Source organism: Emys orbicularis, chromosome 15, assembly GCF_028017835.1.
Source record: "Emys orbicularis isolate rEmyOrb1 chromosome 15, rEmyOrb1.hap1, whole genome shotgun sequence".
Lineage (NCBI taxonomy): Eukaryota > Metazoa > Chordata > Testudines > Emydidae > Emys > Emys orbicularis.
Window position 1 is genome coordinate 27791195 of NC_088697.1, and position 22682 is coordinate 27813876.

Sequence of the window (22682 nt, forward strand, 5' to 3'; positions counted from 1 at the left end):
CTATAGAACCTCTCTGCTTGGAGTGAATTCAGCACGGGTGAAAGGGGCTGGATTGGTAGCTCTGGGGAATGAAATCTTCTGTTTATCTCCAGGTACAACACAGAAGCTACCCAACAGTGCCCTGCTGGAGTGGCTCAGCCCTGACCCGGAGACACGATCTGTAACTCCTTCCCCAAAGTCCATCCTGGCCCTAGACTCTGCTGAAACTGATGGCCGGAATGTGGGAGGTACCACCAGAGGGTCCCAAGTCAAAAATGCATTGTCCAATCTGAACCAATCAATATTCACAGCATATTATTCACTCAATTCTAGTCATTGTTATGGGAGCACTAACCTCAAAGGAAGGATGGGCCTGTGGCTCAGGTGCAGGGCTGGGACTCAGGAGATCAAAGTTGAATTCCCAGCTCTGCCAGTCTCCCAGGACCGAGTCATTTATTATCCCTGCGCCTTAGATCCCCAGCTGCAATGGGGCTAATGATGCTTCCTTTCTCCTATTTGGACTGAAAACTCTTCAGGGCAGTGACTGTCTCTTCTGGGGTGTATGCACAGCACCTAGCGGCTCTGATCTCAATCCTGCCTCTAGGCACTGCTGAAAGAGAAATAGTCATGATGTGTCCATCTCTAGTCATTGTTACTAAGTAGCAACCTCAAAGTGGGCCAAAGCCAGGACCGTAGGCGAGTCCGCTTTGTTTATCCTTCTTTGTCTCTTCTCTCCATCCTGGATCTGGTTGTCTGAGGCTCCCTATGCCCATACAATGGTCTGTCCCTCTCCACCCCTTTATTCATGCTGCATGTTCTCGCTCTTTGCACTCTTCTTCCCCCCTCCCTTGGGAAAAAAGCAGTGCTGAATCAAATTAAAAATATCTTCATGCACAGCTTTCCCCCCCCAGCTGCTGCAGCTATATCACCATGTGCCGTGATCCCAGCTCTTGCAAGCTAAGTAAGGTCAGACCAGGTTAGTGCCTGAATAGAAGACCTTGGCACTGCAAGAAGTGATGTCAGCCGCTCAGTTGGCAGCACTCTGTTCTCTGAGCCAGTGCTAACCCACATGGTGGAATAAGGGGGGGGGGGGGGCGCGAGCCGGTGGATTTACCATCTTTCTGGGAGGGAGAGTAACACAAATACTCAGGACCTTGTTGGTTTGTTTTTTCTAAATTTAAGATCTGAAGGTAATTTGTCAAGAGAGTAACCCTCAAGTTACTGCATTCTGCCTCCCTACACTGTGGTCACATTGCACCTACCTTTCTCCTTCCATCCCCACTCAAGCCCTATGCGTGAACGCCTCCTAGCATCCCTGTGAGGGTGAGCGTATCATCTCCATTTGACCTGAGGCACATAGAGAGTAAGTAACTTCCCCAAGGCTATACAGGAAGTCTGTAGCAGAGCCAACAACTGATCTCGGGTCATCTTGCGACTAAACCACTAGACCATCCTTCACCCCAGAGGCAGCTGTACTTAAGAATTGAGCAATGCCTCTGCATAGCTTGTGTATCAGTCCACAAAGCACTTTGGGATCCCTTGGGGCAAAGATGCTATAGAAACAGTAGCCATAATTATGTCAATCGAGCTAAACATTCTCCCCTCCCTGCCCACAGCAGACGTGTCCTGAATTTCCCCATCAGTTATTTCGCGTGGACGCTTGGCTTCATGTAGCTGCCCCTCAAAAACTGTCACTGGGGACAGACTCATTCTCCTGCTGACCTTTTACTAGGATTCAGACAGTTAACTCCTGGCCACAGCTCTCTGCTTTCTCCTCTGCCTGAGGTCTCTAAGTCCTCCGCAGTGAATGTCTACCGCCCACCCTCTCCTCTGCAACCATTAGTAAACCCCACCACCCCGTGGCCACCTATTGGAAGCACCAGGGGCTCCCACGTCTCAATCCGCCTCGACAGGTCACGTTGACACCAGGCGTTATGCGAGTTAAGCTAATCAATAGCAGAGCTGCAGATTAAGGGGACTGGTTTGCAGCCATCCATCAGTGCCATTTACACGGGGGGTCTGTCAGGCCACAAATAGAAAAAGAGATGATGTGAAACAATCCTGTCTGAAGGTTTTTTAACACTCTTTACAAATTGCTCTGGTGAATAACTTGTTGCCTGTATTTATCCCTTTCCAAATTGTGTCTTAGCTACAGTCATCCATCTTCATTCCTCACTGCCTGCTCCAGACACTCCTGGCTGCTACCTCATTATTTTATATTTGTACACGCTACTGCCAGAATGTGGCTAGTCCAGAGACACAGAGGAAGCGGCAGGGGACAAGTTCATCCCTGGTGTAAGTCCATCAACTTTCAAATGGAATTCAATCTGGTCTGCCTAATATTTCCCCTCTTGGAGGCAGTGTGTTCCTTAGAGGCCAGAACAGGCCTTAGGCATCCTGGGTTCTATCCATGGCTGTGCCAGTGACCAACTAGAAAAGCAAATCAGCTCATTGCTCTGTGACTTAGTTTACCTATTCTGTAAAATGGGGATGGCAACTCTTTGTGGTGAGGTAAAGTACTGGCCACCCACGTACAAGCTGCAGCTTCACAGATATTGGTACCTAAGCTAACTCCGATAGGTCTCCATATGCTGTAATCACACCTGTGACTGCAATGTAGGCAGACCTTCAGAATGGTAGCAGGGACAGAACTCATGGCCATAGAATTCAGATCCTCCTGCTGAACTAGCAAAAGCCATTGTTGGTTGATCCAAAGTACAGTCTCCAGATGCTGATAGCGATATAGAGCCTATGACAAGCACTTCAACAGTTCCACTTCTATCCAACCAAGGGAGTGGCACAGCCAGCACATTACTGAATTACATCCCAAATTAAAGAGCTTGATGGTGCCATTGGTCTATCTAGGGATTTACATGATCTGAGCATCTCATTCTCACTAATGTATTTTATCCTTAAAACACCCCTGCTAGGTAGAGAAATAGCATCTCCTTTTCCCAGGTGGGGAGATGTAGCACAGGGCAGACTCACCTGAGGTTGCAAAGGGAGCCCATGGCACAGGTAGGATTTGAACCCACATCTCCTGAAGCCAAGGCACTAAACCAGCCTCGCAAGGCAAGTCTGGCTCCAGCCAGAAGCAAACGTAACTGCCAAGTACCCATTGTCTGGCTATGGCAAGCCAAAGGGCAGGCACCTTTCTCCCCCCCCGCCAGTGGAACTCCTGCTGCTGCCCCCTCTCCAAGACCCCATCACTTCAGACTTCTGCTGCTCTCCTCCTTTGTAAGCACACAGAAGTGGGATTAGCTCACCTCCACCCTCACATCCCATGACCCATCCTCGTTCATTACAGGACCCAATTTAAAATAAATCAATCGCTTGTTTGGGCAGCAAATCTTTAGCTGGTACAAACTGGCGTGGTTCTATTGATACTGATTTACACCAGTTGAAGATCCAGCCCCTTGTTTTTAAAACACTCCACTGCATTACTCCCAGCTGAACTCATGGCTACCCTGTCTCCGCTCCCTCTCTTTGCTTACCACCAGCCCTCTCTCTTCTCAGAGTCTTCACACTCTCCTGCTGCTGTTTGGAAGAGTCTCCCTCAATTCCCCCCACCCCCCCTTGCCAGCTCTCCCTTTCATTTCAAACCTCAACCTACAAATGTAACGTATCTTTTCTGCCTCTGAATTTCTCCCCCTCATTTGCCGGCCTTACGACTGACTGCTTCAATTTATTCACTCTCCAATGTCTCGAAACCACTGCTTCCTGTAATTTATGCCCGGCACTGTCTCGTTTTTATTTGACTCTGAAATGTGTTCTGGGGATAGAGTTTCTATGAAAGATGCTGTACAAAATAAACTTGTATTGTGCTATAAATCTTGGCCAAACTACAACTGCGTTAGGGATAAAATTACAGGCTACAAGTAAGGGGGGGGTTGATTGCGCTCACCTACAGAGCAGGAAAGACTCATTCCCTCCACTGCAGGAATCACTGGGTGAAATCCCCTGGCCCCGTGCTTTGCAAGATATCAGACTAGATGCTCACAGTGATCTCTTCTGTCCTTAAAATCCATGAATCTGAAGGGAGCATCATTACTAAAATAGCACCTAGAGGTCCCAATCAAGATCAGGGTCTCATTTTGGTAGGGGGTGTACATATACCTAGTAAGAGATAGCCCCTGCCTCCAAGAGCTTGCAATCTAACTAGACAAGACAGACAAAAGGTGGGAGGGGAAATAGAGGCACAGAGTGGGGAAGTGACTTAGCCAGGGTCACACAGTTGTTCCGTGGCTGAACCCAAGTCACCAGAGTTCCAATGCATTGTCCTGTCCATGCAGCCACAATGATGCTGTGAACAAGTTGTGTGTATGTTTTTGCACCTGCAATTCTAAAAATCTGGGATTGATTGACATTTAAAAGCAGCAACAACCCACAACATCTTCTCCAGTCCATACAGCATCCTGGAAATGCATTGTACTAGGAGAAAAGCTCAGTCCTGAGTACCCCCAATGGAATTCCATGGGTGTATGTGAAGAACACATTTGCTCCAATATTAGGAATGCTGAATTTTCAGGCATTCAGGAACATCTTCTCCCACTGCATGTCAAACTGCGGCTTTCAGCTTATTTAATTGCACATGGTTAGAATCTTTTTCTTTTCCTTTTAAAAAAGAAGAGGCATCAGATTTGAAATGCAGTCATTATCGCTAGCAGCTCTCAGTCTCACCACAAACCAATCCCAGCCAATGGTCCTGGCTAACAAGATCCTGAATTCAACCCCAAACCAGTTTATGTGGGGGCAGCCTACTATCTTTCCTGTCTAAGCATGGCAGCTACTCAGCAGTGCACCCTGGATACTACATAGACTTCTCCAGGATTTTTGCTCTGTCTCGTCTGGTAGGCTACCTCCAAGAACAGCCAGCATCATCTGCTTCAGAGCAAGGTACAAGAAACCTGCAGTGATGGGATAACCTGCCTGCAGGGAGGGTTTCCTCCCAACCTTTAACATTTAAGATCTCTGGCCTTAAAACAATAGCCTGCATTTGCATTATGTAACATTGCTCCTCACTGAATAGGTCCCAAGCTGAAAAGCCATTCCTATGACAGATGAATGCTCTAGCTGGGCATTTTTATTTTTATTGTGTTTAATTCACTTCTCCGTCACCGATTTCCCTGTTGCCCTGTGCCTGTTAGGAATCCATGTCTCAGCACTTCGCTGTATGCAGAAGCGCTATGTGTATGTCAGACTTCATATATAGCACAAATTTACTAGGAATGCTGATGGAACCGCCCAGCAATACTAATCTACTGTGATCCACCTCTATAGACATGGATTTATGGGGTCATGTGGGCTAAGCTATTTCCACCTGCAGCCCCATTTTGCTGCCTGCAAATGCCCCTTTTCTCTACCCCCATGTGCCCTATCTTCCTGGCATTATTAGTATTATTTATTAATACTACAATAGCACCCAGAGTCCCAAGACAAGATCAAGTCTCCATTGTACTGCGTGCTCTACGAACAAACTGTGGGAAGAAACAGTCCCCGCCTTGAAGAACTATTAGGCCACAAAGACAGCCGGTGGGATCAAGTAGGGTTTATTACCCCTAACTTGATTGATGGTAAACTGAGGCACGGGGAAATTAAGTAACTTGCTACAGTGTCCTAAGGAGTCTGTGGCTATGAATCCCATGTTTCAATCACAAGCCCGACCCTCCCATTACAAAGTACTATGTGCCCTTTGGCCAGCAGCAACATGGCACGTTGCCTGCATGTGAGGCAAAACCCAGTCGTGCCAAGCAGGAAATCCCCCAGCACTAAACATGAAGCTCAAGAAAAGAGCTTCCCCACTAAGAGTTAGAGACAGCTGAGGAGCCCTGAGGGCCTGGACTACTATAGCGGAGATTACTGCTCAGTTCACAGTTATTTCACAGTCAAACTACCAGGCTGAAAGCTAAAACAGACAATCAATTGGGAACAATGAGCATTAGGCTAGCAGAGGTACCAGAAACTTCCTCAGAGATGAAAGGACGGGTCACTACCAACACACCAGCAGAAATAAAGCTAGTGTCCGACAATCTAGAAGACGTCATAGACTAGGGCAAAAGGAAATATCTAAAAATAATTGGGCTTCTATGAGGTATTGAGGTAGAAAACAGCCTATGCCCTTCCTCCAATGAGAGATTCCTGCAGCACTAAAAATGCAAGCAAAAAGATGGCTGGATTAAAATTGAGCAGGCATACAGAACTGAAGCAGGCTCTGCAATACTCCTCCTCTGCCCCCAGCCCTGTTCCTGGCACATACCCTCCCTGCCTTCCCTGGCATACAGCCTAGGCTGGCTTGTGAAGGAGTCAGCTACGTCATCTCTGCTAACTATAAACCAGTGAAGAGTTCCCCGGTGCAAGGGAAATTTTCCGCTCATGACGTCCAACCAGAATATGGCCACTTTGCTCTGCCTGTGTGGTACTAAGTGGCTCTAGAGAACCAGAGAATCTAGCCCACATGATAAAAGATGGCTTCCTAAAACTGTATGTGAAGTCAGAATCATAATCATTTTACACTGTATGTTCTTTGGTGCAATGTCACGGGGTGCAACACTCACCACTTCTCTGGTGCCTCCTTCTGGTCACTCTGGGGATTAGCTCTTGAGGTCAACAGCCTTCCCACGGTCACACACTCCCTCTCTCAGGTCTGCAGCTGCTCTTGTCCCAGGGACTGCAGCATCCTCTTCATGACTCAGCCCTCCAGCCCGATGACTCAGGATTTCCTCCTTCCAGGGTACATCTAAGTCTTTCCTTCAACAGCCCTAAGCAGTCTTCCCATTCACTGCTTCAGGGGCTGGTAAGGAATCCTGGGCCCGCCCTCTACTCCACATTCCTGTCCAGGGACCCTCAACCCAGCAGTTCTGGGCTTTCTTCTCCCAGCCCTCACTACTTCTTCCCTGGACCGCTTCCTACAACTCCTGTTTCTCCCCCCTTTCTCTGGGAGTACTAGCTCCAAACCCTCTTCCCAGGGAATGCTGCCTTTTCCCAGCAGCCCCTGCCTGTTACCAGCTACTTGGCTTTATCAGTCCCACCTGTTCCTGCATAGCAGAACCTGCTTGCAATCAACTCCCTGCTCCCTGGCTCTTCCTCCAGGTGCAGCCTCTGGAGTTAATAGACCTGCCTGGCCACCTTAACCCCTTCCAGTCCTGTGTGGGGTGGACACCCCATCACAGGCAGGGACTGTCATTTATTATATTTTTGTGCGGTACCTAGCACAATGGTGCCCAGCTTACTTGTGGTCTTTAGATGCTACTGCAATCTAAATGTTAAATAAAATAATAATATCACCACCCCCTTCTTATATAGTGCTTTTCATCCATAGAGGTCACAACTCCATACAGAGGAGGCAAGTATCATTATTCCCATTTTACAGATGGGGAAACCAAGGCATAGAGCAGTAAAGTGACTTATCCAAGGTCACGCAGCAGGCCAATGTTAGAATCAGGGATAGAACTCAGATTGTCCAAGTCCCAGTCCATTGTTCCATCCACTAGGCCATGCAATGTCCATTGTTAGTATATATAATATAGTCCTACATCAGGTTAAAAACAGCTCCATGCTTCTTATCACCTCATTTAATTAACTACAATAATTCAAAAACTCTAGACAAAGTTCTTGCTAATAGTTTAGAATTCTTATTTCCTATCATTGTCTCAAGGCAAATGGGCTCTGTAAAAGGTCAAAAAGTTGCTGATAATGTTTGTAGATTTCTTAAGGTTATTCATTATTCTAAAGAAAATCAAGCTAAATCTATGATTATTTCATCAGAAGTAGGCAAAGCATGTGACTGAGTCGAGTATCTATTTACATGTGACCCCATCAGAAAATTTGGCCTTGGATTATTTTGTTCATATTTTTTTTGCGGTCACACAAGTGCAATCATTTAACAGGCTTTCATTTGACTTGTAACAAGGATGCCCACTCACTGCTTCCATTCACTTAGGAAGACACTATCAATGACATCCAAATGAGGAAGTGGCTCAGATGGTACAGCAATGGCAGATACATCGATAGATAGATAATCATTATCTACTTCTTTTGTTTCTCTTAAGAGAAATAGGAAACCTGGTTTACCTTCAAAAGCTTCTCTTTAGAGAAGAACACATGAGGACTTAATTTTCCCTGTTTATTATTAATAATTATTATTGTTGCTGTTGTTCTGATCACAGTAGTGCCTAGATGACCGAGTGAAATTGTGCTAGACTAGGCACTGTACAAACATGTGAGAAACATTGCACATTACAGAGAGCTGACAGTCTAAATGGACAAGACAGACAAAGGGTGAAAGGGGAAACAGAGGCACAGAGAGAAGTAATGTGTCCAAAGTCACACCACAGACCAATGGCAGAGCTGGAAATAGAACCCAATGGCCTCTTATAAAATTATATTTGTGGCCAACCCATGTAGATGATTTTACCAATTCCACCTGGCCTCAAATAGAACAATGGTATGTTACTATGTTTCATCAGAGCAATTTACTTGTGCATCCTACTGAATATGTACCTGCCCACCCCCTTATGCAAGACAGCTTACAAATACAGAGAGACATAAAAGAGAGATGTCAAATAAAATAACGTGTTCACTATTATCTAGTTTCAGGCCAGACTGTGCCCATCCTGCACAGGAAAGCAAGGGTTGTTTTATCCACAGTGGACAGGGTAATAACCTCAAAGGACTCCATGCTTGTAAAACTAAACTGGCTCTTTATTAAGAGAGCTATTTACAGAGATGTTGCCAATGCAGCTAGCATTCTAGCCATGTGCACACAGACTGACTTCCTAATGGCTCCTCCAAACTCTTCCCTCCTGCAATCGGTGGTCCTCCCTCCAACTTCCAGGCAGGTTGCTACAAGGGTACAAGGAACCTCCTTACTTCCCTACACTGGGTACCATTGCAGGGGCGGGAGAGCAGTCTCCGTAGAGCCACTACTTCCTGTGCAGGTAGTGGGCGGAGCCTTGGCTTTGTCAGTCAGCGCAGCTATGTCCGTGTGCCAGGGAACTTATGCAGTGCCACATATAGGATTCGTGTACATCCTTCCGAGAGCATGTGGGAGCTTGTGAGAAACAAGTTGTTTCTCAGTACGCTCCTGGGTCAATGCAGCTATGTGCTGCCCCATATCAGGACTCACAATTAACACCTTAATGAATAAACCCACCTTCCCTAAAAGCATGGGGACTTCAGTATATAAGGGCTGGGCACAGGGAGCATAAAGATTTTCTGACAAGTCAAAATATAAGGATCACATTAGAAAATTAATTATACCGAGACACCAAACAATCTATTGTTTACAGGAAAAACATTTAATTGAAATAAATGTTGTTTAAAAACAAACAAACAAAAAACAACCACCACAAAGGCTATTTACAATCCACAGAATATATGTATCTCCGTATCTTTTAAATTTTTTCATTGAGTTACTATTAATTATTATTAGTACTACCATATTGCCTAAGAGTCCCCGGCATGGACCAGGAGCCCATTGTGTCGGGCGCTGTGCGAAGAGAAAACAAAAAGATGTCCCGTCCCCAAAGAACTTACAATCCGGGTATAAGACAAGAGAAAATAGAGGGGTACCGACTGACTGGGTACAGGAAACAATGCGACGATACCGACCAACATAGAGATAGTGATATCTGCACACCAGCAACCTGCTGTCAAATTCTGTAGGCACCAATATGTATATGCTGGTAGCCCCCCAAAAGCTTCAGCCAGGATTGGGGCCCCATTGTGGTAGGCGCTGTACAAACATGGAAAAGAACCAATCTCTGCCCTAGAGAGCTTATGAGCTAAAGACACAAACAGACAAAGGGTAGGGGATGTGGATGCAGCATACCAGCAAACGAAGCTGGTGAAGAATTAGCCCAGCTTGATGGGGTTTTGACTGGTTTGTTTGTCTTTTCAAACATTTCAGGTTAGAAGGGAGGAGGAAGAAAATGGGGGGGGGGGGAGGAGAAAAATACTGCAGCTGAGGCCTCACCAGTGCCGAGTAGAGCAGGACAATTACCTCCCATGTCTTATATGATGCTTCTGTTAATACACCCCAGAGTAATATTAGCCTTTTTTGCACCTGCAACAGATGATTTCGCACCTGCATCATGACAGAGGTGAGTCTGAAAGAGGGATTTGAAGGTGGATAAGACTAGATCCAACTTATACAAGAAGTGCAACAGAGAGACCACAGGCGTCAAACACGCAGTGTGGCCATGCCACAAAATCCACTTCAACTGGACAACAATGAGCTCTGCAGGGTGAGATGCCTTCCCATTATCCTTCCCTCCGATTACAAACATTTGCCTGTTGGGGCCAGAAGTTCAAAAGCACTTTCATTACCGAGGCGCCTAAATCACAGGATTCTAAACCGATGTGGCACTTATGAAAATTTTATCCACAAGTCCCAGTGAAAATCAATGAGGCTTGTGCTTCTAAGTCTCTAGGGTATAGACTTTTGAAGGTAGTTAAGCATCTAACTCATTGATTTCAATGGGAGTTAGGCACCTACGTAGCTTTAAAAATTTGGTCCATAGGTGCTTCTGACAATTCCCCCCATATATTGAGAACAATGAGAGTTGAAGAAAATCAGTCTACTTAATTAGTTGTCTTAAACGGAGCTGAGGTCCTTTGAAAATCTTGACCGGGGGAAAGAAAAACAACAGAAAAATCAGTACTATAAAATGTGAATTTGTATTCTCCGTATTAATGATTGTAACAAAAACTGTAGACAGAATAACTGGACCACTGAGTCCATATTCAGATATTGAACATGGCTCTTGTTAATAAAACAATATTTACCTATCGGCCAAATGACACCGTTTTTTTAGAGAGCAAGACGAAATTTGAGGGTAAGTGGGCCTTGGCACTAAAATAGTTTGCCTTCTTTCTTCTTTTTTCTATTGTAAGGTGAAGATGATTTAGTTTTGTGTTCTTACAATTCCATGTCAAGGAGACACAATCAGGAGTGTATGTATGTGTTTTTTGTAGCCCAGGTGTCACAAATATGTCATACTTTACTTCTGTCTGTTGTGTAATCTGGGAATGAGTTAATAAATTATATTATATATTAATTGCAAGGCAATTCTCTATGAGTAACAATGCAAGTGAGAGCCAGTCTCATTTTCCCCCTATGCCTCATTAAAGGAGAGGTGCTTCTTTACCTTAAAGGAGAGGTGCTTCTTTACCTTAGCCAGAGCCCGGTATTAGCTTTTCAATTACCCAGTGTAAATTTTAAACAGTTCCCCAATTCCCTTCCCCACTTCTCTTCCCCATTACAATCAGAGATCGATATGTGAGCTGCAGTCCTTGCCCCTACCCCCAACATAATTAAAAATAACCTTGATGCCAACTACACCCTTGGGCATAATTCTGGGCAGAGGGGACAGATCCCGTTACCCGCTAAGCATGCTTTCCGCAGCTCAGCCCTTTCCTCTTTGGCACTGGATTTCACTCCAACTTGCTAATGATTATTATCTCCTCTAGCAATAAACAGGAAGACTCTGGCTCAATTCTGCCAGGATATTTATTACCCAGAGTGCCCTTTGATCCTGTTTAGTCTAATTGAGCCTGGCATGCAGCTCCAGGTTGCTAATGTATTTCCACCATCAACTGTATTTGCAGACAGATGGAAGTTACATGATTGCCTCCTTTCTCTGCTATTAGCGAAGCAGTCAACTCCTTGCTTTTACTTACAATTTAATTACAAGGCATATGGAAATGTCGAGCAATGTTGGAGCCAGGGCCCTCGCTCAGATTCCAGTGTTTGTTTCTTTTCAGGTTTTTGCCTCTCGTCAAGGACGCAACAAGCTTCTGGAAGAGAGCCTCCCTGGCATCATTCAGGAGCAAATGGACCCTGTCGAGAGTAGTGCTTCAGGGAACTGTTTCCAGCTCCTATGAGTTCCGTGCTGCTCGTGCCACCATGCCCAGCACACTGTGGGATAGGAGCTGGGGCTGCTCGGGGGAAGCATTCTCTCTCTCTGCATTTCTGGGGGTTAGGAACTGGTGTTGTCTTGGCAGTGTCTGATCTGCTAAGTCCCCCATCCTATCCTGCTAGGAGGAGAGGCTGACCCAGTCCAAGATTCCAAATATGAACCCCCCACCCCGCCCCGTCTCCCCCATCCTTCTACTTTGAAGTGTTGGATGTTTCAAAGTCCAGCCCAGGTCTACATTTCATGGCTGCCTCAGATCTCTAGAATGGCACCAGCTGGTTAAAGGCAGCCCCAATCCTTAGGGGAAGGGAGGGTGGGGGTAGGAATTGGAGATCCTGAACTGGACTTTGCAGTTCAGCTTCATGTCTGCTCTGCATGGCTGATGGGAAATGCCCACTCCATCAGTGGCTCACCCGTCTATTCCCAGCCCACCACTCTGCTGGCTCCAGCCCCTCTCCCCCTCAGCCTTGACTGATGAGGACTTCCCAGGAAAATTTCCTCTATCTCAGACCTATGTGTGTATTAGACATGAAGGGCCAGATCCTCAGCATTGCTCCATCAGCAACCCCCAATTTACACCAGTTAAGGCTCTGACCTCAAATTCCTAGTATGCTATGTGAGGAAATTCTGTATGAAGCCCCACAGCTCCGACCTATCCCCCCGATGCCTGATGGGAATGGAGAGAACGAGGCAATTCCTCGTTAGGATAATTTCTGCTACAGGAGATGGCCAGGGGGGCTCTTCTTTCTCCGGTTGGGTTTGGTGTTTAACAGCAGTCCCGGGAAAGCCCCCTCCCTCCCACTCTCTCTCTCTCTCTCTCTCTGTGTCTCACACTCTGAAATGTCAGAGGTAGGGTGACCAGATGTCCTGATTTTATAGGGACAGTCCAGATTTTTGGGTCTTTTTCTTATATAGGCTCCTATTACCCCCCCCCCCCCCACCCCGTCCCGATTTTTCACATTTGCTGTCTGGTCACCCTAGTCAGAGGCCCAGTGAAAACCAAGAAGCTGAAGTGCCTGGCTGCTTTTAAATATCAGGATGAGCCATTGGTAGCATTGCCTGCCCTCCTGGAGGTAAATCGGGAGAAAACATGGCATCCCCAGGCTCTCTGCATCTGCTTCCAGTCTTCTCTCACCCAGTGCCTCTATGGGCTAGAACTTGAGGGGGAACCGCAGACCCAGTGAAGGGAGCTAAAAGATCTGTGGAGCCCCAGGGGCTGGAGGGACACAGTTGAGCCTCAGTGCACTATAGCAGGAGAGGGAAGCTCAGCTAACCCTCCTCGCCCACACTCCAGCATCTCACCTTGGCTGTCCAGACACTTCTTCCTCTTCGGGGCCCCCAGGCAGCAAAGCAGGGCAGCACTTGCTTACATCCCACTGGCTTCAAGCTGCATTGGGGCCAAGATGCAGTTCCATCAATTACATTTCTGTGGGTAGTCTTCATCCCAAGGCACCTTACAAACAAGGACATAGGTTTGCCCCAGAGGCAAACTGCCCCATGACCTTTTAAGAAGTTCAAGTCCAGATCTGAATTTAGCGAATGGTCCATATTAGACTGTGAGGATGAGATTTTCAAAAGGGCTCAGCCCTGCCTTAGCTCCCATTGAACTCAATGGGCAAGATGACTGTCCCCTATAAGAGGCCAGGGGGTGCAGAGCACCTGTGATTGATTACCAGCTGCCCAGTTGGACTTAAGGGAAAGCACCTGGAGAAAGAACAGCAGGGTAAGGGCTGCTACCTGTAGATCTTGCTCTGCCCAGGGAGGTAAGGGAAAGAACTCTATAGAGATCTGCTGGGTGGGTTCCTGAAGGAAGATGCCGGAGGAGCTGCTGAAAATCCAGAAGTACAGGGCCCAAGAAGGAGGGCTATGCAAACCTCAAACTGACGAGAGACTGCAGCCCGGGGAGACTTTATTTTAAGTCTGGGAACCACCGAGTTTACGTTTATTTGGACCTAATAAAGTAGAACCCCAGTCGAGGAATTTTGTCTGATACCTTTTAACCTGTGTGGTATCCTTCCAGGGCCCTGAGAGAAGGGGAAACTGAGGCAAAGCCACGCTCGGCCAGCAAGGGGCACTACAGGAAAGGCACTTGTTTTTTCAGGGAGTATTAGCATTGACTTCAATGAGAGCAGAGTTAGGCCTATGCTGATAGCTTTAGAAATCCCACCCTACACTCTTTCTGGATAGTGACTGTGTCTTCCTCAATGTTTTTCCACTAACCAGCATAGCGCGTGATGTGGACTCAATCCCTACTGGGGACTTAGGATGCTACTGCAATACAAATTGTAAAACTGCGACTGAGCAGATCCTCTGAGGTAAGGAGACTCCCATGTAGCTCATTCCTTCCTGCAATTATCATTTTCTGCTCTTCCCTTTGCTTTATTTTACTGTTTTAAAATTAAATCCACAATAAAACAAACTCGCAAATGGAAAAGAACCAAAGCAAGGGGAAATGTGTAGCTAATTTTCCTAATCAAATATGCCTGACAAGCCCGTCACCAAGTCAATGATGATTGTATCAGTGAGGATAATTGAATCCCTGTCAAATAAAGAGAAGAACAAGATCAAACCCGCAATAAAGATCACAACTAAAAATAATACAAGGAAGAGACAATGAAAGCAAATTAATACAACGAGCCTGAATTTTCCCAGCCTATCATTCACTCTGGCCTGATCATGCCCCATGTCAGGTAGTATCCCACTGTGTAATTAGGGCTTGATCCGAAGACCATTGAGGTCAATGAAAAGATTCCAATCAGTTTCAACGGACTTGGATCTGGACCACAGTCCCGTGGGACTCATGGAGTAAAGTACAAGTTAACATGAGTTAAGTGTGAGAGAATCTGACACTTTTAAATAATGTGAAGTGCTTAGATAGTATGGTGATGAGGACCATGGAAGAACATGCATGGATGGATGGATACAAAGTTGGATGCACAGATGTGTGGCTAGAGGGATGGATGGATGTGTGGGTACACAGATGTGTGGATGGATGAACAGAGGGCTGGATGGCTATTTGAGATACTCTTAACTCCACTGTTGTCTTGGGACATTCAAAACGTTTTCCCAAATGGTGTCACATTTCATAGGTCGTCCTGTAGCCTGAAGACTGAAATTCAATGGGACTTGTGCTCTTAAGTCACATCTGTGCTTTTGCAAATGCCACTCTATGAGACTTAGTCTGATACCCTTGAATTCAATAGAAAATCCCATTGCTTTCAATGGGAGCATGATCAGCACTTAAGTGTTCATCTCTGGCCTTGCTGCTGTATCTGTTTGTCAAATACTAATCACTGATTCCAGTATTCTTTATTCTGGATAGACATATGAATCCATGTTATCTCCACTCACTTTGAATTTTCTTTTTTCTTTCCTCCTCTTTGCTTTTCATCCACCTCTCTTTTCCCTCCATCCTTCTTTTGATATCTCCTTCTTTCTCCCCCTTCATCACAGTCCATTCTCAACTTCTTTTGTTTTCTCTGGGTAGACACACACACACTCACACACAATTTCCCTCATCTCTTCTCTAGCCCCATCCTCCTTGTTTCACTGAGTTCAATTTAATTTAATCCAAATTGCTTTATTGGTGCCACTGAAAGACAAGGATTGCACAAGCTATTATAAACTTGTATAATACACATTATGTAAAAAATATTTAAGGAAGGGATACTCTAGCAAATGGAATCAATATATTCCACCATAAAGCATTACCAGGAATAAAAAACAATAAGTCAAACTCTTGTTAAGTGCACCGCAAGCCTACTCAAAATTCAGGGCTGATAACATGTTTGCACATAATCAGCAGCATTCCAGCTAGGGCTGCTGTGTATGCCCTGGCTCTAACAGCAGTCTTTCCTTGCACAAACCTATGATCTCTTGCCTTTTCAAGGATTCTGGGCCAAAAGAACCAGAGCTGTTTCCTTTGGATCTCTCCTTCCAGCACTGTTTAGGATTTAGCTGTAGATTTCCATCTCTGACCCCTCTGAATGACATTTCAGAGACAATCCAAACAAGCACTGATGGCAGGGAGGAGAAGGTGAGAGTTTTACAGGGTAATTTTAGACCTGAAGTAAGAATAAATCTCCAGCCATTTTTAGAAGACAGCACTGCAGCATACAGTGCTCATCCTGGCTCTATATGAGGTGTTGCCTTTTTATCTTAGTGTCCTCTCCATAAATAATAATTAGAAGAAGTAGAGGAGCATTCAAGGGAAGGGAGATACTATTATGGGTACGTCTATACTTACTTCCTGGTCCGGATGTAAGCGATCGATCTTCTGGGATCGATCCCGGAAGTGCTTGCCGTCGACGCCGGTACTCCAGCTCAGCGAGGGTAGGTCTACACTTACCCGTTAGTTCGGCGGCAAGCAAATCGAACTTCTGGGTTCGACTTATCGCGTCTTGTCTGGACGCGATAAGTCGAACCCGGAAGTGCTCGCCGTCGACTGCGGTACTCCAGCTCGGCGAGAAGAGTACGCGAAGTCGACGGGGGAGCCTGCCTGCCACGTCTGGACTGAGGTAAGTTCGAACTAAGGTACTTCGAACTTCAGCTACGTTATTCACGTAGCTGAAGTTGCGTACCTTAGTTCGAATTTGGGGGTTAGTGTAGACCTGCCCCGAGAGGAGTACGCGGCATCAACGGGGGAGTCTGCCTGCAGCATCTGGACCCGCGGTAAGTTCGAACTAAGGTACTTCGAATTCAGCTACGTTATTAACGTAGCTGAATTTGCGTACCTTAGTTCGAAGTGGGGGGTTAGTGTGGACCAGGCCTTAGGATGCAGCTGAAAGAGCCATGGGGATAGCAAGCCACAAATTACAGTCTTGAAATTCTACTCTCCCTGAAGGAGTCTTGATCTTCCTCCACCAAGTGCAATGTACCCAAACCTTTCCATCATCATCAACCTTATCATCCTAGGGCTAGGTACTGATCTTCTTGCTCATTCTGCCTCAAAGAGTCGCTTGGAAGTGCATGTAGGGTGACCAGACGGCAAATGTGAAAAATCGGGACGGGGGTAGGAGGTAATAGGAGCCTATATAAGAAAAAGACCCAAAAATCAGGACTGTCTCTATAAGATCGGGACATCTGGTCACCCCAAGTGCATGGGATTTGTCATGGAGCACAGTATTACTCAGCCTGAGGAAGGCTGTCAGAATCTGCCTCCCAGGGACTGAGGGCAAGACTGCAGAATCCCAAAGCTTAATTAAATAGCTGGGTTTTCAGAAGGGCTGAGCAAACAGAAGGGCCCATTAGCTTTAGTGCGGGCTTCCGGATACTCCAGAGATCTGGTGGGTGGGAAAAAAACCACCAAAAACAAAACCTGGGGGAAATGTCACAGGGGCTTTTTTTTTTTTTCTTTAAAATTTCAAACCAAAATATTGAAGTATCAGAATTTGGTCTAAAGGTTTTGGTTGTTAGAAAATTTTCGACCGGACGGTTTAAAAACTAAAAGAATGTAAGAAGCCATCAATAATCAAAAATTGAAAACTTCAGCAAATTTGAACTGGTTTTAGTACTGAGTGATTTTGAAAATCTAGCCACATATTTAGTTGCCTAAGTATGGATTGAGGAGCCTAACCTTGAGGCTCTATTGTATGAAAAATAATTGGCCTGAGTGATCTCTAATGGTTATTGGAGGTGACAGAGATCCAGGACTCCTGGATCTCTATCTCGGCTCTGACACTGATTGCAGAGCATGACTTTGAATGAATCACGCACTTTGTTGGAGTCTCCTCTGTAAAATGGGTCCAGGAACACTATGGTGAAGGCACACAGGTACTAAGGTGATGGGTGAAGGTACAAAACCCTTTCCCTAGGGCCTGGTGATTCCATAACTCCCTATTATCACAGGGTTTCTTGCGCCTTCCTCTAAAGCAGCTGGTTGGAGACAAGGTACTGGATGTGACAACTGCTACGTTCCTAAAATAGATAATAAGACTTGTCTACCTCATAGGAATGCCTTGAGGCTGATGCCCATAAAGAGCTTTGAAACCCTCAGGTTCTAGATACATACCAAGTACCAGCTTTCCCCCCTGCATTCCTGCCCCGTCCCATTTTCATTGTCCATAGCCTTGAGCCCCTCACAGTACCCCCACTTTAGAAGCATCTCCTATAGCTGTCAGAGTTATCCTAAAACCCAAGGACTACTTCCCCGTGTTCCCCTTCCTCCTCAGTCTCGCTGCTTTCCAATGAACCTCCAGGACTAGGGAAGCACTATAGTATGGCTGGATGGCTGCCATTAGGAAGAGTTCTTGGATCCAAAGTCAATCACAGACCTCATTAAAGCCAATGGGGCTGCCAAGCACTCTTTCCAGCTCAACAGAAGGAGCAATCAACCCCCCTTATGTAGTAAAGGCAGCTGGCAACGACTGCCCAAGGCAATAGGTCTAATGGCACGTCCGAGCTAGGCCACGAGTGCTAAGGGGTTTCCCTGGTTGCAAACACAGAGACTAGGAGGCAGGATTGCAGTCGCTGTGTACTGGGGGCAGACAGCCCAGAGTAGGAGCTGTGAGAAGAAGCAAAGAGACAGAGCTCCTTTGGGCACAGAGCTCACGGCAGTGGCAGACATGGGGAATTCTGACCAAGGAAACTGCTGTCTACTGTTTTCAGGGAAACAGGACTTTGTGTAGATTTTTTTTAAATAAACAAAAATTACATCAAGAATACACCTGACTTGTATCACCAATTTCTCATCCTAACGCAAACAACCTGGCATGACCCCAAATATTGGCCAGCCTCTGGGGCCACAAAAGGCAGCAATATTTCCACCCTCCCAGTCTGCTCATTAGTGAATCCAGAATTTTTTTAACCTGTCCCCATGCACACCCCCTCCAAAAGCAAAATAAGCAGTGAAGCATCCTCTCCACTACTAACGATTCCATCTCACTCCATCAATCCAACGTGGGGAGAACCTTGTTTCAAAAAGTTTCTTTGTTTACCCTTCTCCCCGGTGATTGTTGTCGGATTATCTGCTCATTTTTCTGAAAACTCCTGGATGCCCTGAGAATCCCAATATAGATAAAATACTCTCGCCTCCCTTAGAAGAAGTTAAGTTTCCTCTGAGGAAGCAATCAGTCAAAGTGTGTTCCACTTATAGCGGAGATTAAGAGGGCTCGGCTAATAGTTTACCTTCCAGAACAGAACATGTCAATGCTAGCTTTCCTTTCGTTGAGCTCCCTCTGCAGCCTAATAGCACCTTGGGGGGTGCCTGAAAATAGAACAGCTTTTAAAAGTTAACTTCACTTTCAGATCATGTGAAATATACCAGAGAGTTGGGGGAGGGGGGTGGGAGGGAGAGGGAGGTGACGTGGAAGCAGTTAGTAAGGCACGATGGTAAATCCAGATGAAGGGTATTCCTTTGAAAAAAGAATAAGCAACAGCTTTGTAACCCACAGGTGTGTGGTCATCCTCTAACTGGATTAGAGTTGGGTATGATTGAATTCTTAGGGAGCTGAATGCCCTGGGAATTAGGACATCAGTAATGACATATGAGAGCCTTTCAGCTCTAGGTGGCTGGTTTGAAGCCAGTCTGTTTAAGCTATTTGCCCAGACATTTATAGAGCACTCATCACCATGCTGTTTGAGAATCTAAGAGCCAGACCACCGGTGACCAGATGTTGTTTGGCGGCCTGTACAAAACAAATGGGTGTTCTCATTTCATTTCCTAGGGGGCAAGCGATCATATTTTATTAATCTCCATCACAATGGCGGCCCATGTTGGAAGCTTTGGTGGAGAAACCTGAGAACAACTGGACATGATGAAGGATCTCACTTTTCTCTCCTGGAGGGTGTCCCTCAAAGGGAGGGCTCTGGCTATCTGTGAGGGGAAATCCGGGCTCTTCTTTCAGGCTAAGCCTGTTTCAGAGTGAAACAAAGGACTTCAGTCTCGGCTGGCACCTTTAATAGCTGTTCAGATTCACTCAGTTATCCCCCTAATAATTTCATTTTCTTTTATCGATTATCAGCTGATAACGGTGATTACTGGACCTATCTTCTCCTGCTGGCTAAGACTGCAAAGTCCCTGCCTTTCCCTCATCCACAGTTTAATATCAGATGTAATTTACGAAGGGGGTAAGAGAGCCATCCACAGCAAGCAAGGGCAAGGATTAAAAGGTAAACCCGTCAGCAAGCCAATTGGCATGAATTCCTCAGCCCACAGCCCCGCCCATGGACATCTCCTGTCACATCCTGGAAGCACAAGAAATTGTTTAATCTCTACTGCAGCAGATGAACGGGAGATCGGCGAAGCACTCACTCCTGGAATGGAAAAGATTATTGATAATATTTGTCAAGGCAATACATTAAAGAGAGGGAGAAAAAATGGTGATAAACGATAATGGTTCTTAAATCCTCAACTAGGAAGTAACTATGCTTGCAGCTTCTGATTTAAACTGGTATTTAAGTACATGCCTGTCAAAAAATAACCGTTTATTGGATACATAATGCATCAGTGGGGCAGGGACATTTTTTTCTGTGTTTGTACAGCACCTAACACACTGCGGTCCTGGCCCACACCTAGGTCTCCTAGACGCAACAGTAATAGAAATTATCATCATCATGTACAGAGCATTTACAGTAAGTAAAGCACAACTGACATACCTCAGAACATCCTCGGTGTGTCCAAGTCCAATGCTAGCATGCTGGGTGGATCCTGGTAGAATGCACTTGAGGAGCTGCTGAATATTCCAGGCAAGGCATTGTCCTAAACTGATAAATATCATACCAGGTACCCAGCTAGACGCTCCAGGTATGGTGTGCATCCAAGTGGAATGATCATGCCAGGCATAAAGTACCTGAATATTCCAGGTAGGGTATATCCAGATTGAAAAATGCTATTGGACAAGGGACATTGTGCATGAAGCCGTGCATGCCTAATATGCCTCTCTGTGTTCCAGGTGTGGTACATAATTAAGTAGAATGCTACTATCACACCAGGTATATCTTGCATGCAGAGGAACTTCTGTGACATGCTCCTGAATGTCCCAGGTACTGCACATCCTGTTATCGGGCCTGGTACATCCTGGTACATTCCAGGTAGAACGAAAGTTCCTCCTTGACTCAGCTGTACTGCTTCTCTGTTTCTGTCACCTGGTGGGTTATGTCCAATTTAGATTATGGTCTCTCTAGGGCAGGGACCTGTGTTCGAGATAACACCACCCAGCACCATGCACTGCTTAACTAATACTGTTCCTTTGGTTTCAATGGGATGTTCATAGACGACAGCTGCAGACCAGCTGCCTTGCTGAAACTGGGCGCTAATGAGAAGATTAAAAATTTGATGCTGAACATTTTTTTAATCTGAAAAGAAAAGAAAAAAAAAGACAATATAGCATTCACTCCAGCTCCTCTTTGCAGACGGCTCTTCAGCTTCCCAGTATGACTCCACTACAAGTGAAGGTGCCATAGGCATAGAAATTGTAGCTTGTAAGCTCCGTGGGCAGAGACTGTCTTTTTGTTCTGGGTTTGTGCAAAGTCTAGCACAATGGACTGGGCCTCCTAGGTGCTATGATAATAAATACAAATAATAATGCAAATAATACAAATAATAAATAATCAAATAATTACCCAGGCTCCACAGCGGTTGCTAGCCCATATCTCCACATCGATGTTACTATTGCTACCCATGCTAGCATCATATCTTCATTTGCAGTATAGACATACCCTTAGAGTAAGCACAGGGCAGAAGTTCTCAGGTGGACCGTGACGTTCACCCACAGTTCCTTCCATGACTGCTAAATCCAAACCAGGATTTAGGGACACCCTGTGTGGTGAGCACAGTGTCTGGGAGCTGAAGAACATGAAAGAACCTCAGTGTCTAGCAACCTCAATAAAGAAGCCCCTTTCTATATCACTGCAACCAAGTGTTTTCTCTACTGTGAGGAACAAGACACCCCAACAAATCAGAAACGATGCAGAAAAGTGGAAGGAAAACTAGCAGCCTAGTGCTTGAGGATTATTTGCCAAAACCCCTTCCTAAGCTTGGGTTTTGGATGGTTTTTTTGGTTGTTGTTGTTGGGGTTTTTTTTGGCCAAAGCTGCTAGCTTTGTCGTAAATTACAATTCGTGAAAGGCAACCTATCACTTGCTGATTTAATGATTTCAAAGCAGGATTCTCTACATTGGGAAGATGCAAGCCCCTCAGACTATAATCACTTTTTCAGATATATAATGGTCTAATCAATATTAATAGGGATAGTTATCTCCTTTCCCCAGCTTTTGTGTCCTTAACAGTAGATAAAATGCTTGTGAAATAGATTCCTATTCAGCATATACTGATTGCTTGCTTCCAAAATGCATTATTTCTCCGAGCGATCGCTGAGTAGGACTTATTACCTGGAAGGCTTTGGTCATTGACGAATCTGGTGGACTCTGTGATGACTTGAATGTGGGTTTGTAATGTAGCTTTTGTTTGAACTTTTCTATGGCTGTATTTGTTTCCTATTGTTCTCTTTCTGCAAACCTCGAAAGAAAAATGGATTTTGTCGCATAATGAGAACAAAGAACGACCCAGAAAGGCCTCAGATGAAGTTGTGGATGATGCTCTGAGTTTAAATGGCAACTCCATGGCTGCTTTTAACGAACTGACCCGATGCTATGGAACACCCTTCTGGAAGAGGAAAGAATGATACCAGACCTTACAACCTTTGGAGCAGAATGCAAGATGTCCTTCTTTAGCTTAAGTCTTTCTACAATGATCTATCCTCATCACTGCATTAACTGAACCCCTTCAAAACAGACAGTCTTTCATCATCTCAGCCTTCGCTTGGAGACAGGGAAGCATCACTGTCCTCAT